The sequence below is a fragment of the Rattus norvegicus genome, chromosome 1 (assembly GCF_036323735.1).
Source record: "Rattus norvegicus strain BN/NHsdMcwi chromosome 1, GRCr8, whole genome shotgun sequence".
Lineage (NCBI taxonomy): Eukaryota > Metazoa > Chordata > Mammalia > Rodentia > Muridae > Rattus > Rattus norvegicus.
The window spans coordinates 12,203,404-12,215,345 of NC_086019.1; positions in this window are offsets into that span (position 1 = coordinate 12,203,404).

The window sequence follows — 11,942 nt, forward strand, 5'->3', positions numbered from 1 at the left end:
CATGACTGTATTAGCTCCAGGTGTTTGGTTGGTTTATCAAAGCCTGGCATGGTTTCCTTCTTGTTGAGCAAATCTTTTTTTTTTCGTCTCTTTTTAGTATTGGATTTTTTTATTTACATTTCAAATGTAATTCCCTTTCCTGGTTTCAAATCCAGAAATCCCCTATCCCATACCACCTCTGCCTTCTTCTATGAGGGTGTTTCCCCTCCTGAACCACCCATACCCACTGCCTCCTCACCCTGACATTCCCCTACACTGGGGAGTCTAGTCTTGGCAGGACCAAGGGCTACTCCTCCCACTGGTGCTTTGTTGAGCAAATCTTAAGACTACGTGTAGAGTTCTTGGATGCCACCAAGGTATGTGTGCCACTATTGAATCTTTAGGCTTTATTGTGTTATGTTGGACATTGGTGTGGTCCATAGAAATAATCTGAATGAACATTTTGTTACTTCACTCATTCAGAAGTTTCCATGGAGTCATCTTCTATCTTGAAAAGTAATCATGAACAAGGAGTAGGCCTTTCAGAACAGATGAAACTTGGGTTCTCTGGGTTCTGAGTTTGAAATGCACGGTGTCTTCAGGGATAGAGACGTATATTTGCTGACTTCGTATCATGCCATGTTGTAGAAATCATCGTTTATAGAAATTTTCTGGTACAGTTTTCTAAATCTGCGACTTGTCAATGTATGTCATATAAAAACGGAATGAATTGTGGTTCTTTTTCTCTATTTCAATATCATTAATTTCCTCTCTCCCCTTATTCAAAGAAGTGCTCAGAATACAATATTGAGGAGGAGTAATAAATTTGGATATCTTTCTGATTATTTATATCAGTAAGGTTGCTTCAAGTTTTCCTCCATTTACTATGATATTGGTGTGTGTTTCATATCATATATACATACATATATACATATATATAAAATCATATTTTGTTATATTAAGGTGTTGCCTCCATCTCTGTCCTGCAGAAAGGAGCGACACCACGACGTTCTTCTCAAAGCAGTTTATTCAGGAACCTTTCTTTCTGCATGCAAGCAGCAATCTCTCTTTTCTTCCCTTTCTCTCCCCAGCCAGCGAGCACACTCCCTTATATCCTCCCTCAACTCCGCCTCCTCAGTCCAGACTGCATAATCTCAGTTCATAGGTCCACGTCACATGGCCTGATCTTGCATCATGGTGCGCCTGCACAGCTTTTCACAATAGACATGGCTAATTTTAGGTGTGTGAGGAAGTCCGGTGCTAGTCATGAGACTTAACTGCAGTCCCAGGCGCCACCTTGGGACTGCTGCCACACCTGCTCCCCACATCCTTTGTGACTGTATAGCTCAAAATGTCTTTCTACATCTCCCCCTTTTTTCTTTTATAGAAGGCCATTAAGATTTCCGGGAGAAACTGGGCAGAGGAGCAAATGACCGAAAGAGGTGTAGCCATCTCTGTCTTAGGATCGACCTCTCAAACCCCAGCCTTATCCGTCATAGGGTCACCATGTCCTCCTCAAGGCCCCGTGTTTTAGATTGGTCAGGGGCTAGAGGAAGTTGCCCGTCATTGAAATGGCTACTTTGGGTCATCTTACCATTCCTCCCAAAAGCCCAGGAATGAAAGGGTAGGGGCCAGATGGCTTTACTTTAGGAGATTGTGCAAGGTGAGCCTTTCTCGATATGTGGTGGGCACCTTGTCTTGTTTGCCTGTGAGTCTGGAAGCTTCAGCTGTTAGGAACCAGAGTTCTGAGTACATGACTAGGCAGCTATCCTTAGGGCAGTGGAATTAGCATCAAAATACAGATAACTTCAGGGCAAACCACAACTTTGGAAAGCAAAACTCAACCTCCAACAAACAATCTATTCTCCAAAATCCAGTCTCCAAGACACCGAGTCTATACAAGGTTTGACTGCCAATTCCTACATATGAATGCATGATGGTGCGGTCTCCAATACCTCAACAAAGAGACATTGCCTTAAAATCTTTTAGAAGCCTGGTTTCTAGGATAAGAATTCCATAAAAATATTGTCACAATTTAGACCTGTTTCCCTAGATTGGCTCATGCCACATGTTGTCTAGAATGACTCTATCCAAATTACCAGTTTTCTGTCAACTTTCTGTTACCAATGTTAAGTTTTTTTAACCATATCCAATAACTCTAAAGCCAATAATCCATGACCAAGGCATGTAGAGCAAATTTATACATTTAGATCCAATCAGAAACAAAATTGAAGTGGCTACACATATCTTTAATATTTAGACCAAACACCATTTTGACTTTTCTAGCTGGGATTTTAAGAGAAGCATCTTGTCACCTGCTAAGTCTAATAATCAGTTCATGTAGACGCTCATCCCCCGGCAGCTTCTCCAGCTGACCTAGGCTCCTAGCTACAGGTGCAGGGCTCCAAGGGCCAATTGAAACTGCTTTTTATTCATTTGTTCCTTTTTTGAAACGAGTTAAAACCAAATCAAGGTGTGAACGACCAGCGGATAAAGTTTTTACATTTTCTCTTTTGAACATGAAACATAAAACATTTAAGCAACGAGAAACAAAAACCACAGACATAAACTGACAGACATGGACAACTTGGTGCACCAAGGACAGACAATAGACAAAGGGGAAAAACTAGATGGTGTTCCACCGAAGGGACCCAGATTCCAATAGGAGCCAGCAGAGAGGTAGGATTTCCCCTTTCCCACCACTTCCACGGTGACCGTCCACTCGAGTGGAGTTGATATGGACGATGGATTGTCTCAATTCATGGACTAGTCCATCAAAGTGTTGAGACCAAATTCCTGTAAGATACTGAGATATATTACGGGATATCTGAGCAGCACGACTGACATTCACAAATGGTATGGAAGTGACACACAGTCCTGAATATTTCCACTCACAATCCAATTGCATTAACTCCATCATAATATCTGCTTGTTCCTGGAGCAAATCGACCCTTTGATACAGCAGCAAAATTCCCGCTTTCACTGACTATTAATATTACCCTGAACATCTAAAGCTTCTGCAACACCTGTGGATAAATTACTTACAGCTGCCGCAGTCTGTACTACAGAGGTAAGGGATATGGCCGCAACAATGGCTGCGGTGGCAGAAACTGCTATAGCAGTAACAATGGCTGCAGCAATGCAAAAAATTCTCCAGATTACCGGGTGTAAGCTATGTCCCTTTGCCCCGCCCGGAGCATACGGAGGCGGATGCAGCGGCCCCAGAGCCGATGGTTCTACCTTTAGTTTCACTTTCTCTAAGCTGTCAGCGATGCTTTCCAGATCGTCTTCCAACATTTCCCCCTCACTAGAATTTCCTTCAGTTTCTAATTTTTGAGAACGTTCCTCCCTAACCTGATTTAGTGCCTCATTTCCCTTTTTGAACCACACCTTTCCTCATCCCTTGTGCAATTTTTCACTAATTTCCACACTGGCAGCACTCCTTTTGGTAAAACCCCCCTGCTCCTTGGCAAACCTCAAATCTTTCCCTAATTTCTTCCAACTGGGCATCGTCAGGTGTCCTGTGACAGGAAACCATGGAGCAACTTGGTCCACTGCTTTTAAAAAAATTTTCAGGGTCTCCTTTTTCAGCCCAATTCCTTTTACTTTCAGTAAGTCTTTGAGAGCTTGGCGAACTGTCTGCCCTGATGTAGAATTTCCCAAGGTGCTTGGTGCAACTTGTCCCAAAACCAGGAACCTTATTGTCTCAATCTGAGAACTTAACCCTCATCCCAAAACCTGGGAACTTTATTGTCCCAATCCGAGAACTTAACCCTAGTCCCCAAACCTGGAAACTTACTAGCTAGCTCCCCTGACTGCAATGAGTTCTGAATGAGTGGAGGAAGAGTTCCCGTACAGGCCACCACTTGTCACCTCGGTCTCCGTCCCACAGAAAGGAGCGACACCACGACGTTCTTCTCAAAGCAGTTTATTCAGGAACCTTTCTTTCTGCATGCAAGCAGCAATCTCTCTTTTCATCCCTTCCTCTCCCAGCCCCTGAGCACACTCCCTTATATCCTCCCTCAACTCTGCCTCCTCAGTCCAGACTGCATAATCTCAGTTCATAGGTCCACGTCACATGGCCTGATCTTGTGTCATGGTGTGCCTACACAGCTTTCACAATGGACATGGCTAGTTTCAGGTGTGTGAGGAAGTCATGTGCTAGTCATGAGACTTAACTGCAGTCCCGGGCGCCACCTTGGGACCGCACCTGTTCCCCACATCCTTTGAGACTGTATAGCTCAGAATGGCTCCGTACATTAAGGTATGTTTCCAATGCTCTTTATTCTTTCTAGAACTTCAACTCAACATGATTTTAAGTTTTGTCACAAGCTCCTTCTGTATGTATTAAGATGATCACATGATTTGTATTTATGTCCACTTGAATGGTTTATTACATTTGCTTACTTGCGTTTGCTGAACCAACATTACATTTCTGTGTTAAAACCCAGTTGGTCATGGTGGCTAATCTTTACATTGTGTTTCATATTCCAAATACTTTACTGAAAATTTTCAGTCTACATCATTGGTTATACTGGTATACATTTTTCTCTTCTCTCTTTTTAATTCCTCTTATATCTTTTCCTAATTTGGGTATTAAAATGACTGACTTTATACATGTTTTTTTCTTCTTCTCTGTCTGATTAATTTAAGAAAGATTGGCTGTAGATCTTCTTTGAAAGTTTGGTAGACTTCTGATGTGAATCCATCTGACTCTAGACTGTTTTACTTGGAAAGTTCTTTTTGGTTTGTTTGTTTTTATTAGATTTCAATTTCATTTAAATGGGTCTGTTTAAGTTGTTGACTTTTTCTTGGTTTAATTTTGATTGTTTGACTGAATCTGAAAGTATATTCATTTCTTTTTGGCTTTTCCAACTGGAAAAGCGGTTCTAAAGTATTCCTTTATAATATTCTGAATTTCTTTATTGCCTGTTATAATGTTTCTTTTTCATGACTGACTCAGCTAATTTCAGTTAACTTTTCCTTCTATGTAGTTGGTTGAAAATTCTGTAAATTATTTTTATCTTTTCAGGGAAAGAGTTCTTAGCTTTGTTGATTCTTTGTTTTGCTTTCTCTCTACTTTATTAGTTTTCTTTGAATTTACTTGTTAAATTTGAGCTTAGTTTCATCTTAATTTTCCATATTTTGCCTTAATCATTATGTTATTTATTTAAGCTCTGCTATGTATGTAGTTTTAACTTGTTTCTTTTTACTTATTCACATTACATCCTGCACCTTGACTCCTTCCAGTCATTCCCTCACACAATCCTTGGCCTCATATCCCTATCCCCTTCTGAGCAGGTTGAGGTACCTTGAGTGTCCCCTGATTCTGGCACAGCGAGTCTTTGAGAGGTTAGGCACTTCCTCTTCCACTGAGGCTAGACAAGTCAACCCAGCTTCAAAAACATATCCAATATACAGGTGAAGGTTTGGGGGTTGCCCCTGCTTCAGTTATTCATGTTCCACACGAAGGTGAAGACCAAGCTGCACAGATGCTAAATATGTGCAGAGAGGCATAGGTCCAGCCTGTTTATTTTCCTTGGTTGCTGGTTCAGTCTCTGAGAGCGCAAAGGGTCTTCCTGAGGAGTTCTAACCCTGTTAGGGACTGTAATCCTTCCTCATTTTCTTCTATAACTGCTCTCAACTCTATTCACTGTTTAGCTGTGGGAGAGGTAATTTCACTCTGTCTGAGTGAGTTGGTAGATAGAGACTCTCAGAGGACTGCTCCTGCAAAGTTAAAATAATGTAGTCTTTTACCCCGCACTAGAGCTGGAACTGTAGTGTCCCATGTCATTTGTTTGATATTTTCATCTCAGTGAGCAAAGCATCTCACCTGCTTTACTCCATCCCATATCACACTGCTGATGGCTACTCTCTGAGAATGGCAACAATCTCTCTACTTATCTAGTTGCCAAGGCAGGTTGCCACAATGCCAGACATACACATCCCAGTTCTGTGGTGGCCCAGTGTCTCCAGCTACCATACACTGTCTTGAATTCAATTAAATTGCTACATAAAAGAACATACAACACAGTAACGTCTGGCCCAATTAATAAAATATAATTGCCCACCTAAATAAGATACAGTTGTTTAACTAGACATAAAAAATCCTATACACATCCATCCCTTAAGAATGTTTATAAAAACCTGTAAATATGTAGAGAGGAATCTTAATATCTGCCTCTATGTTCTCTCGGCTGCTCTCCTCCTTCTCCTGTCATATTCTCCTCTTCTCTAAAACTTTTCTCTCACATCCTTCCTTCTCATCGAATGAAAGGCTTTGTTCTATCTTATATCTGCCTTCACCTGCATAATGGCAACATCCTATAGAGGACAGTTATGCTATACTCTTTTCTGAAAGCATAATACAGTGTCATTTATAATATCTGGAATTGGTGCTTGAGAAAGGGATGAGTCTCAAGTTGCGCAGGTTATAGATTGACTTTTCCCTCAATTTCTACTTCATTTTCAGTACTTGCATTTCTTATAGCCAGGATAAGTTTGGGGTCAAAAGTTATCGGTTGCAAGCTTTTTCAGTGGATTGGTGTCCTTATCACTCCACCTGGGTTCCTGCCTAATGGCAGTAGGCAGCATCTCCAGGCTCCATATCCCCAGTGCCCTAAGTCACTGCCCAGGACACCCCTATTGTTTCTTGGGCATGTCCCCTTCCCAGGTCTCTATCTGTTCCTAAAGATACCTACCTACCCACCCCTATTTTTGGATTGGATTATTTGGGGTATTTGTTTTGTTTTTGTCTAAATACTTGAAATATATATGTATGTGTGTATATATATATATGTATATATGCATATATGTGTGTAAATTCATATATACATATAATTCATATTTATAATTCATATTTATAATTCATATATGGGGATTGACCATTTTTTCCAATGTGTAGGCTATCGTTTTGTGCTATTGACAGTCTTAATTCCTTACTGAAGATTTTAAGTTTCATGACGCGTCCTATTTATTACATGTAGATCTTAGTGCTTTAGCAATGTGTTCTGTTTTGGATGTTATCTTCTCTACCAAAGAGTTCAATGTTATACCCCACTTTCTATTCTATGAGATATTATAAGTAGTTTTATTTTGAGGTCTTTGATCCTCTTGGACTTTAGTTTTGTGGTGGGTGATATACATACATTCATGTATATGTATAAGTATATGTATAGGTATAGGTACAAGTGTATGTATATGTGTAAGTGTAGATATAGGTGTAGGTATAATGTATATGTGTATATACATACATACACACACACACACACACATATATATATATATATATATACATACATACATACATGAAGACATACAGTTAGATTAGTACAATTTGTTGAAAATACTCTTCCTTTTCCATTGCATGGTTTTGACTTTTTTGTCAAAATCAACCATCTATATGTATGTGGGATTATTTCAGTGTCTTTGATTCAATTTTATGAATTGACATGTTTGTTTGTACTAATATCATGCAGATTTTACTGCTATTGTTCTGCAGTACAGCTTGAAATTGGAGATGTTAATTTCTCCAGAAGTTCTTCTAATGCACAAGATTCCCTTATGTATCCTGGATTTTTTGTTTTTCCATATGAAGTTGAAATTGGTTTTTAAGGGCTGTAAAGAATTGAGTTGGAATTTTGGTTGGTATTGCATTTAATTTGCATATTGTTTTTGGTATGATGGCCATTTTTTTCATATTAATCAAATTGATCCATGATCAGATCTTTCTATCTAACATCTTTAATTTTTTCTTCAGAGACATGAACTTTTTGTCACATAGGTCTCTCACTTGCTTGGTTAGAGTAAAACAAAGATAGCTTGCATTGTTTGTGGCTATTGTGATTAGTGTTGTCTTACAAATTTGTTTTGTCCTCTTTATCATTTGTACAAATGGAGACTACTCATTTTTGTTGTTATTGTTGGTGTTGTTAATTTTGTAATCCACTGAAAACTACTTTGCTGATGGTGATTATCAGATGTAGGAGTACTCTAATAGAATTTTTGTTGTTACATATGTTTACTATCTAGTCAACTGCAAATAGCAATATATGATTTCCTCCTTTCTAATTTGTAGCCCCTTGATCAATGTTAGTTGTTTTATTACTCTAGATAAGATTTGAAGTGCATTACTTAGGAGCTAGGGAAAGAGCAGACAGCCTTGTGTTATTGCTGTTTTAATGAAATTGCTTTATCACCATCTCATGTGATGTTGACTACTGGCTTACTGTTTATTTTCAAACTTGGGTTTAGATATGGTCCTAGTATTTATGATCTCTTTAAGAATCTTAACATAAAGGTTTGTTATATTTGGTTAAAAACACTTTGACATCTAATATGACAATCATGTGCCTGTTTTCTTTCAGTTTGTTTATATAATGGACTATGTTGATGAAGTTTTATAAAATGAACCACCCTTGCATCTCTAAGAGGAAGTCTACTTGGTAATTATGGTTTTTTTTTTAAGGAAAATTGGTCCAAAATTCTCCTTCTTTGATGAGTCTGTACAATTTAGTTATCAGGGAGACTGTGGCCACATACAGGGAGTTTGACAAAATTCCTTCTGTTTTTACTTTATGGAATCATTTGAGAAGTATTGGAATTACCTTTTCTTTGAATGTATGATAGAGTTTTGTTCTAAAACCATCTGGCTCTGCTACTGTTTTGGTTGGCAATATTTTAACTACTGCTTCTATTTCCTTAGGGATTACAAGACTATTTAGTTTACATAAACTCCATCTAACTTTGATATTTGGTATCTATCTAGGAAATTATTCATTTCATTTGGATGTTCCAATATAGTACAGGCCTTTGAAATTAGACCTAATGTTTCTTTGAATTTCTTCAGTGATTCTTATTATGTCTCTCTTTTCATTTCTGATTTTGATAATTTGGTTTCTCTCTCTCTTTCTTTTTCTCTCTATGTTAGGTTGGCTAATGGTTTTTCTATATTGGTGATTTCCTCAAAATACCCGTCTTGGTTTTGTTGAATTTTTGTATCGTTTTTGTTTGTTTGTTTCTAATTGTTTTATTTCCACTTCGAAGGTGATTATTTTCTGCTTTCAGATATCCTTGTAAATTGATAATATGTGGACTCTTCAAATTCTTTAAGAAGGAAGTTGCTGCTATGAACATACATCTTTTTTTTATTAACTTGAGAATTTCTTATTACATTTCGATTGTTATTCACTTTCCCGGTTTCCGGGCCAAAATACCCCAACCCCCCCCTCCCCTTCTATATGCGTGTACCCCTCCCCATCCTCCTCCCATTACCACCCTCCGCCCAACAATCACATTCACTGGGGGTTCAGTCTTAGCAGGACCAAGGGCTTCCCCTTCCACTGGTGCTCTTACTAGGCTATTCATTGCTACCTATGAGGTTGGAGCCCAGGGCCAGTCCATGTATAGTCTTTGGGTAGTGGCTTTGTCCCTACAAGCTCTGGTTGGTTGGCATTGTTGTTCATAAGGGGTCTCGAGCCCCTTCAAGCTCTTCCAGTCCTTTCTCTGATTCCTTCAACGGGGGCCCCGTTCTCAGTTCAATGGTTTGCTGCTGGCATTCGCTTATGTATTTGATATATTCTGGGTGTGTCTCTCAGGAGAGATCTACATCCAGTTCCTGTCAGCTTGCACTTCTTTGCTTCATCCATCTTGTCTAATTGGGTGGCTGTATATGAAGAGGCCACATGTGGGGCAGACTCTGAATGTGTGTTTCTTCTGCCTCTGTTTTAAATTTTGCCTCCCTATTACCTCCCAAGGGTATTCTTGTTCCCCTTTTAAAGACAGAATGAAGAAATCACATTTTGGTCGTCCCTCTTCAGTTTCATGTGTTCTGTGCATCTAGGGTAATACAACTAATAATCACTTATCAATGAGTGCATACCATGTGTGTTTTTCTGTGATTGGTTACCTCACTCAGGATGATATTTTCCATATGAATTTTCATAAAGCCATTGTTTTTGATAGCCGAGTAATATTCCATTGTGTAGATGTACCACATTTTCTGTATCCATTCCTCTGTTGAAGGGCATCTGGGTTCCTTCCAGCTTCTGGCTATTATAAATAAGGCTTCTATGAACATAGTGGAGCATGTGTCTTTGTTATATGTTGGGGCATCTTTTGGGTATATGCCCAAGAGAGGTATAGCTGGGTCTTCAGGTAGTTCAATGTCCAATTTTCTGAGGAACGTCCAGACTGATTTCCAGAATTGTTGTTCTAGTCTGTGTTCCCACCAAAAATGGAGGACTGTTTCCTCTTTTTCTACATCCTTGCCAGCATTTGCTGTCACGTGAGTTTTTGATCTTAGCCATTCTCACTGGCGTGAGGTGAAATCTCAGGGTTGTTTTGATTTGCATTTCCCTTATGACTAAAGATGTTGAACATTTCTTTAGGTGTTTCTCAGCCATTCAGCATTCCTCAGCTATGAATTCTTTGTTTAGCCCTGAACCCCATTTTTAATAGGGTTATTTGTTTCTTTTTGTTCTAGAGCTTTTAGGTGTGCTGTCAAGCTGCTGACATATGATCTCTCCTGTTTCTTTCTGTAGGCACTCAGAGCTATGAGGTTTCCTCTTAGCACAGCTTTCATTTTGTCCCATAAGATTGGGTATGTTGTACCTTCATTTTCATTAAATTCTAAGGAGTTTTAATTTCTTCCTTTACTTCTTCCTTGACCAGGTTATCATTGAGTACAGCATTGTTCAACTTCCATGTATATGTGGACGTTCTTCCCTTATTGTTATAAAGACAAGCTTTAGCCCGTGGTGGTCTGATAGGATGCATGGGATTATTTCTATCTTTCTGTATCTGTTGAGATGAATGAACATTCATCTTATCATTGCTTTCATGGTGTACCATAACGGGGTATTTTCTGCTCTCATTTTCTTCAATTCTAGAAAGGTTTTAATTTCATTATTTATATATTCCCTAACAGAGTGATCATAGGGTACAGATTTTTTCATTTTCTATGAGTATGTAGATTTTCTGGTGTCTCTACTGTTCAAGTCCAGCTTGAATCCATGGTTGTCTGATAGGATACAAGGAGTCATTTCAGTTTTCCTGTATCTGCTATGGCTTGCTTTTGCCTCAGTAAATGATCAGCTTTGGAGAATGTTCCATGAAATGCTAAGGAGAAAGTTTTATCTTTGTTATTTTACTGGGATGGTTTGTAGATTGCTATTAGTTACATCTGTTAATTTTATTAGTTCCCTGTTTATTTTCTGTCGGTATTACTTGTCAACTGGGACAAATGGGACACTCACATATTCCACCATTGATGTGTGTGTTTCTTGTGTGATTTAAGTCTTAGTGATGTTTCTATAACAAATTTGGTTGCTCTTGTATTTGTGTCATAGACAGTCAGAATTGAGAGGTAATCTTGCTGGCTTTTTCCTTTAATATGAATAAAATGTCTTCTTATCTCTTTTGATTACTTTTGGTTAAGAGTCCATCTTATTAAACAGTGGAATTGCTACTTCAGCTTGTTTCTTCAGTCTATTTGCTTAGAAAAACTTTTCAAAATCCTTTTCTGTAAGGTAGTATTGATTGTTGTTGTAAGGTGTTTTCCTTGTGTGCAGCAGAATGATATATCCACCTGGATAGCCTGTGTCTTTTTGGAGGGGAATTTTGTCCACTGATTGTGAGAGATATAAATAACCAATGGTTGTTAGATCTGATGATTTTAATGTTGGTGGTTGTATTGTGTGGTATGTGCATTTCTGTGCATGTGTGTGTGTCTGTTCACATGTGTGTGGACATGTGTGTGTGTTCATGTGTGTGTGTGTATGTGTGTGTGCATGTGTGTTTGTTTGTTTGTTTCTTCTTTAGTTTTACTCACATGGACATATTTCTTTGTTGTGGAAATATCTATTTGCTGTGGGTTTTGGGGTGTATTTACCCTCCTTATATTGGACTTTTCTTCCTAATAATATCTGTAGGCAGGATTGTTGGAAATATATCATTTAAATGTG